A 6,164-nucleotide genomic window follows, 5' to 3' on the forward strand; every position below is an offset into this window, starting at 1 on the left:
GGAAAGTGATTGGTTCTCAGTGAATGTAGGTTTGCGGCAGGGGTGTGTGATGTCTCCATGGTTGTTTAATTTGTTTATGGATGGGGTTGTTAGGGAGGTAAATGCAAGAGTTTTGGAAAGAGGGGCAAGTATGAAGTCTGTTGGGGATGAGAGAGCTTGGGAAGTGAGTCAGTTGTTGTTCGCTGATGATACAGCGCTGGTGGCTGATTCATGTGAGAAACTGCAGAAGCTGGTGACTGAGTTTGGTAAAGTGTGTGGAAGAAGAAAGTTAAGAGTAAATGTGAATAAGAGCAAGGTTATTAGGTACAGTAGAGTTGAGGGTCAAGTCAATTGGGAGGTGAGTTTGAATGGAGAAAAACTGGAGGAAGTGAAGTGTTTTAGATATCTGGGAGTGGATCTGTCAGCGGATGGAACCATGGAAGCGGAAGTGGATCATAGGGTGGGGGAGGGGGCGAAAATTTTGGGAGCCTTGAAAAATGTGTGGAAGTCGAGAACATTATCTCGGAAAGCAAAAATGGGTATGTTTGAAGGAATAGTGGTTCCAACAATGTTGTATGGTTGCGAGGCGTGGGCTATGGATAGAGTTGTGCGCAGGAGGATGGATGTGCTGGAAATGAGATGTTTGAGGACAATGTGTGGTGTGAGGTGGTTTGATCGAGTAAGTAACGTAAGGGTAAGAGAGATGTGTGGAAATAAAAAGAGCGTGGTTGAGAGAGCAGAAGAGGGTGTTTTGAAATGGTTTGGGCACATGGAGAGAATGAGTGAGGAAAGATTGACCAAGAGGATATATGTGTCGGAGGTGGAGGGAACGAGGAGAAGAGGGAGACCAAATTGGAGGTGGAAAGATGGAGTGAAAAAGATTTTGTGTGATCGGGGCCTGAACATGCAGGAGGGTGAAAGGAGGGCAAGGAATAGAGTGAAGTGGAGCGATGTGGTATACAGGGGTTGACGTGCTGTCAGTGGATTGAATCAAGGCATGTGAAGCGTCTGGGGTAAACCATGGAAAGCTGTGTAGGTATGTATATTTGCGTGTGTGGACGTGTGTATGTACGTGTGTATGGGGGTTGGGCCATTTCTTTCGTCTGTTTCCTCGCGCTACCTCGCAAACGCGGGAGACAGCGACAAAGTATAAAAAAAAAAAAAAAAAAAAAAAAAAATATATATATATATATATATATATATATATATATATATATATATATATATATGTATGTGTGTGTGTGTGTGTGTGTGTGTGTGTGTGTGTGTGTGTGTGTGTGTGTGTGTGGGTGGGTTGGGCCATTCTTTCGTCTGTTTCCTTGCGCTACCTCGCAAACGCGGGAGACAGCGACAAAGTATAAAAAAAAAAAAAAAAAATATATATATATATATATATATATATATATATATATATATATATATATATATATGTATATATATATATATATATATATATATATATATATATATATATATATATATATATTTTTGTTTTTGTTTTTAATTTGTCGCCGTCTCCCGCGTTAGCGAGGTAGCGCAAGGAAACAGACGAAAGAATGGCCCAACCCACCCACACACACACACACACACACACACACACACACACATATATATATATATATATATATATATATATATATATATATATATATATATATATATATATATATATATATATACACATTTCGTTCTCGTAAGGCACAATTTACATAGAAGGAATTTAATGTGGATTACTTGTGGGGTTCTGTTGATCAAGACGGGTCTTGCTGGACGAGCGGGAGATGGGTAGTTTGGTAGTTAGTCATCGTTTGCCATGACTGTATGTATGCTGATGGCTCTCCCCGGAAGGTATGGGAATCGCACTTGAAACGATGAAGGAAAGTAGATTTTTTTTCTTTTTTGAGGTTGGGAGGGTGAGGGTGGGGGGGGGGGGGGAGTCAAATGTTGGTAAGCAGTCGTGTGGCTTTTTGTGGGGGTTGTGGGGTGGTTGTGGGGTGGTGGTTGTGAGGGGGTTGTGGGGTGGTTGTGGGGTGGTGGTTGTGAGGGGGAGGGGTTGGGCTTTTGTGATTGTGTTGGCTGGCTGGACTGGGTCATATCATTAATTTATCTCAAGGTCGTCTGTAATTCTCATCCTACAGATGTAGCTGTCGTACGTCTCTGTTGGTCTGTCATTAGCTGTCGTCAGTTCTTTGTTCACCTCCCCCACTCCTCCATAACAGTTCTTCGTTCCCCCACACACCCCTACATAACAGTTCTTCGTTCCCCCACACACCCCCTACATAACAGTTCTTCGTTCCCCCACACACCCCCTACATAACAGTTCTTCGTTCCCCCACACACCCCCTACATAACAGTTCTTCGTTCCCCCACACACCCCCTCCATAACCCGTCATTATTTCTGTTTTTTCCAGTGGTCTGTCAGTGGCCCGACCAGTGTGTATGTGTGTCTGTCATATTGGTCTCTCATCCACAGCGCATGAGGAATGTAGTCAGGTAGTAAGTGAAGGATCAGGTGATTATTAAATATATTTTTTTGTCACAGTTTGTGGACGAATGAGAATATCACCAGCTTAGGGTGATATATACACATGTATATACATACGTCCACACACGCAAATATACATACCTACACAGCTTTCCGTGGTTTACCCCAGACGCTTCACATGCCCTGATTCAACCCACTGACAGCACGTCAACCCCGGTATACCACATCGATCCAATTCACTCTATTCCTTGCCCTCTTGGTACGCCAGTCACTGGAGTGTTGGCCTGGCCGGTGAGGGACCAAACTTGGGCCGATACTTTACGTCGTAGTAGATAAAGATATCTTCATACATTCCAAGATATCTTCATCATTCTTAAGATATCTAGATACCATTTTTTTTAAATGGTATTCCGCCGTCTCGAGGTTACACATGCGACCAAAGCGTCACCTTTGGTCAGGCTATGCCACTAGGAGTACAGTCTCCCCACGACACAGGAGTCTACACTTCCCTGCCACTGGGAGTAGCGCAGCCTAGGACCGCAGGAGCCTTTTAGGAAAAAAAAGAAAAGAAAGCCCAAAGGATTCCTGGAGTAACGCCACAGGACTCTTTTCACAGAGAGTGATCCTGGGGTCATTATTATAAATTGGATGGAAATAGAATAAATGTCTTCGTGACATAAGTCCATTGAGATGCGTGCGTGTGTGTGTGTGTGTGTGTGTTTGTGTGTGTGTGTGTGTGTGTGTGTGTGTGTGTGTCTGTGCGATGGCTCGGACGAAGAAGACATAGCGCACTACTTCCCCTGCCAAGGTCGGGGCGCCGCCGCCCTGCCCCTTCCTCCCTCCCTCCCGTGGAAGAAGATGTAGGGAAGTCTGACAAGGCACAAGGGGGATTGCGTGGATTAGAGCATTGAGAAGTGATTTGGTAAGGTCTTTGGTGGCCTGAGGCACACACACACACAGGCCTCTTGTCCATTTATAGGCTGGCTGGCCTGTTGGCTGCCTGGCTTATTGGCTGGCTGGCTTATTGGCTGGGAGACTTGCCGGCTGGTTTTGCTGGCTTGCTGGCTCTGCTTGTATCATTCTTGATCGTTTTTGTGATGTGATTCATCCCCTGTGGGTTTAATGCTCTTTAGATACCTGTGAGTGAGGGAGGTTTTATGTGGTTTTATGTTACGGCTCTCGGGTTTGTCCCTGGTTGATCATGGGTTTAGCGGCATGGCACCCTTCGGGGAATGGCCATGTTCCCGCGAGAGGAGGTCCGTCGCAACCATTCCCGACCACCGCCACCGTCACTCTCGCATCCTATACGTCCACCAGAGTCGTCGGTGTTCACTCTCTCACACAAACAGCTCCTCATTCCTCACCTCTTATCCTCATCCTCCTCTTCCTTCTCCTCTTCCTCCTCCATCTTTGCCTATTACGATTTCTTTCTTTGGCTTCTTGCGCTCCTCTCTGTTCTCTTCAGTCTTGTCGTTCCTCCGCGACGGTCGTTGACGGAGAGAGAGAGAGAGAGAGAGAGAGAGAGAGAGAGAGAGAGAGAGAGAGAGAGAGAGAGAGAGAGAGAGAGAGACTCCTCCCTCGTATCCTGTCTGCAGTGGTGTGCCTCAGGGCTCTGGTCTGTCGCCTGCGCCCTTCCGTCTCTCAAGACACGATCGCCGTGGTTTTCTGTCTTTGATTTCAGACTTGTAAGACTGTCGGATCTTATGTCCATAATTTCACCATGTATTCTTCAGCTCCCTTTCGTACCCCTTCCCTCCCCCTTCTCCTACCCGTTCTTTTTCTCACACTGAATATATTTCCTCTCCATTTGTGGACCTGTGTTGCGTTCTCCGAACGGGGAAGCCAGGGTGACCCCCTCCCCCTGGTTCGATTCACCGGCGCAAAAATCCAGCGTTTACCACAATTCTAGATCTCACGAGGTTCCCTCCTCCCTCTCGCAATTCTAGGACAGTTGTAGCTCAGCCGTGCGGCAGCAGAAACGGGTGAGGTCATAGCCTCAACCTCCTCTCTCAAACCTCATACGATAAACATTACTTGGGTCATCATGCCCCAGGTGAGTGTTGTAGAAGTGTACCAGATGTTTTCTGTCTTCTGGGCAGAGCTGTTCCTCCTCCTCCTCCTCCTCTGCGAGGGCGTCATTCGCCCTGGTATTCCGGGAGTACTGGTCGCCACCCACACCTCTCCCTTGCCCAGAGTGTGGAATCCAGAAGCCATCTGTCCCATCAGCTCTTGCAGTGCGTCTGCTCTGATGTTGCTTCCTCCTCCTCCTCCTCCTCCTCCTCCTGGCTTTCACAGGCGGTCATTTCCGGCTGGCATGAGGTGTCTCCTCGTGCCCCAGGCCCTGAGCCTTGGGACTTGGGGTTTGCGAGTGGCGGCTTCTTCCCATAGTTTGTGTGTGGAGACTACTAACTCTAAGATCAACCGTTACTTTACATTCTCCTTTCCTCCTACAGTCAAGGGATGCAATTCTATCCCTTCCTTTTGCCTTTCCCTCCTTCAGTAACTTTCCCATATTCGGGAATCGAACCCATATACCCATGAAGAGCTCAGATCAATTCCCGTTCTATGTTTTCTTCTATTACAACCATTACTGTGACCCTCATGAACACCGTCACTGCGAGTCTGGGATGTTTCACCTGTGCCGCGTACGTCTATCGTAAAAATAGAATCGTATACGTGTGGCTCGGGGGGGGGCTTATGCCTGTACGCTCGAGTGGAAACAACAAAAAAATAACTAACAGTATCAAACTCTGATTGATGTTGTCAACGAGCGACCGCAGAATTCCAAGGGACATCCAAAACGAAGGATTTTGCTGCCCACGACATTATGGTGGTATGATGAATGATTGAATTCATTTCCACCTTCCGTAAATACGCTTTCTGGTGAAATCATTCATTTCTGATATGATTATCATGTCTACTTCCGAGCCTTTGAACGGACTACAAAGTTGACCACTTACGTATGCAAACTGGTCTGACGTGAACGATGCAGACATCCAGACCGGCCGTCTTGACACGGACGGTCGTGAAATGATGTTTCCGGGCGTCACTTTGGCGTTCCTCTTACTTCCCCCCTCTCGTCTGATATCACCCCAACAAAAATCTCTCTCTCTCTCTCTCTCTCTCTCTCTCTCTCTCTCTCTCTCTCTCTCTCTCTCTCTCTCTCTCTCTCGTACAGTACAAGAGATGGTGGGCCCCACCAGTGTAGAACTCCCTCCCCGTACAGTACAAGAGATGGGGCCCCACCAGTGTAGAACTCCCTCCTCGTACAGTACAAGAGATGGGGCCCCACCAGTGTAGAACTCCCTCCTCGTACAGTACAAGAGATGGGGCCCCACCAGTGTAGAACTCCCTCCTCGTACAGTACAAGAGATGGGGCCCCATCAGTGTAGAACTCTCTCCCCGTTCAGTAAAATCACTTAAAGCAGATTCATATACACATATAAGGCACCCGTGTATATGGTACTGACTGCCTTTTGGGGGCGTTGTAGTGATGGTGGGGGTTGTGGTTGTGGGGGAGGAAGGTAGGGATAGAAATCCTCATGTTTTGGTCCACTGTTTGTGAATTATTTTAACGTTAAATGTTTCAAAATTTCCAGATAGTGGAAGCGCACTGCCGGGGCTTCTAAGACGGTAGTTAGATCCGCTCAAACAAGATTAGACGAACCAGAAATGTCTCCGTTGTTGACAAGAGGATGGG

This window comes from Panulirus ornatus, chromosome 20, assembly GCF_036320965.1.
Source record: "Panulirus ornatus isolate Po-2019 chromosome 20, ASM3632096v1, whole genome shotgun sequence".
Classification (NCBI taxonomy): Eukaryota; Metazoa; Arthropoda; class Malacostraca; order Decapoda; family Palinuridae; genus Panulirus; species Panulirus ornatus.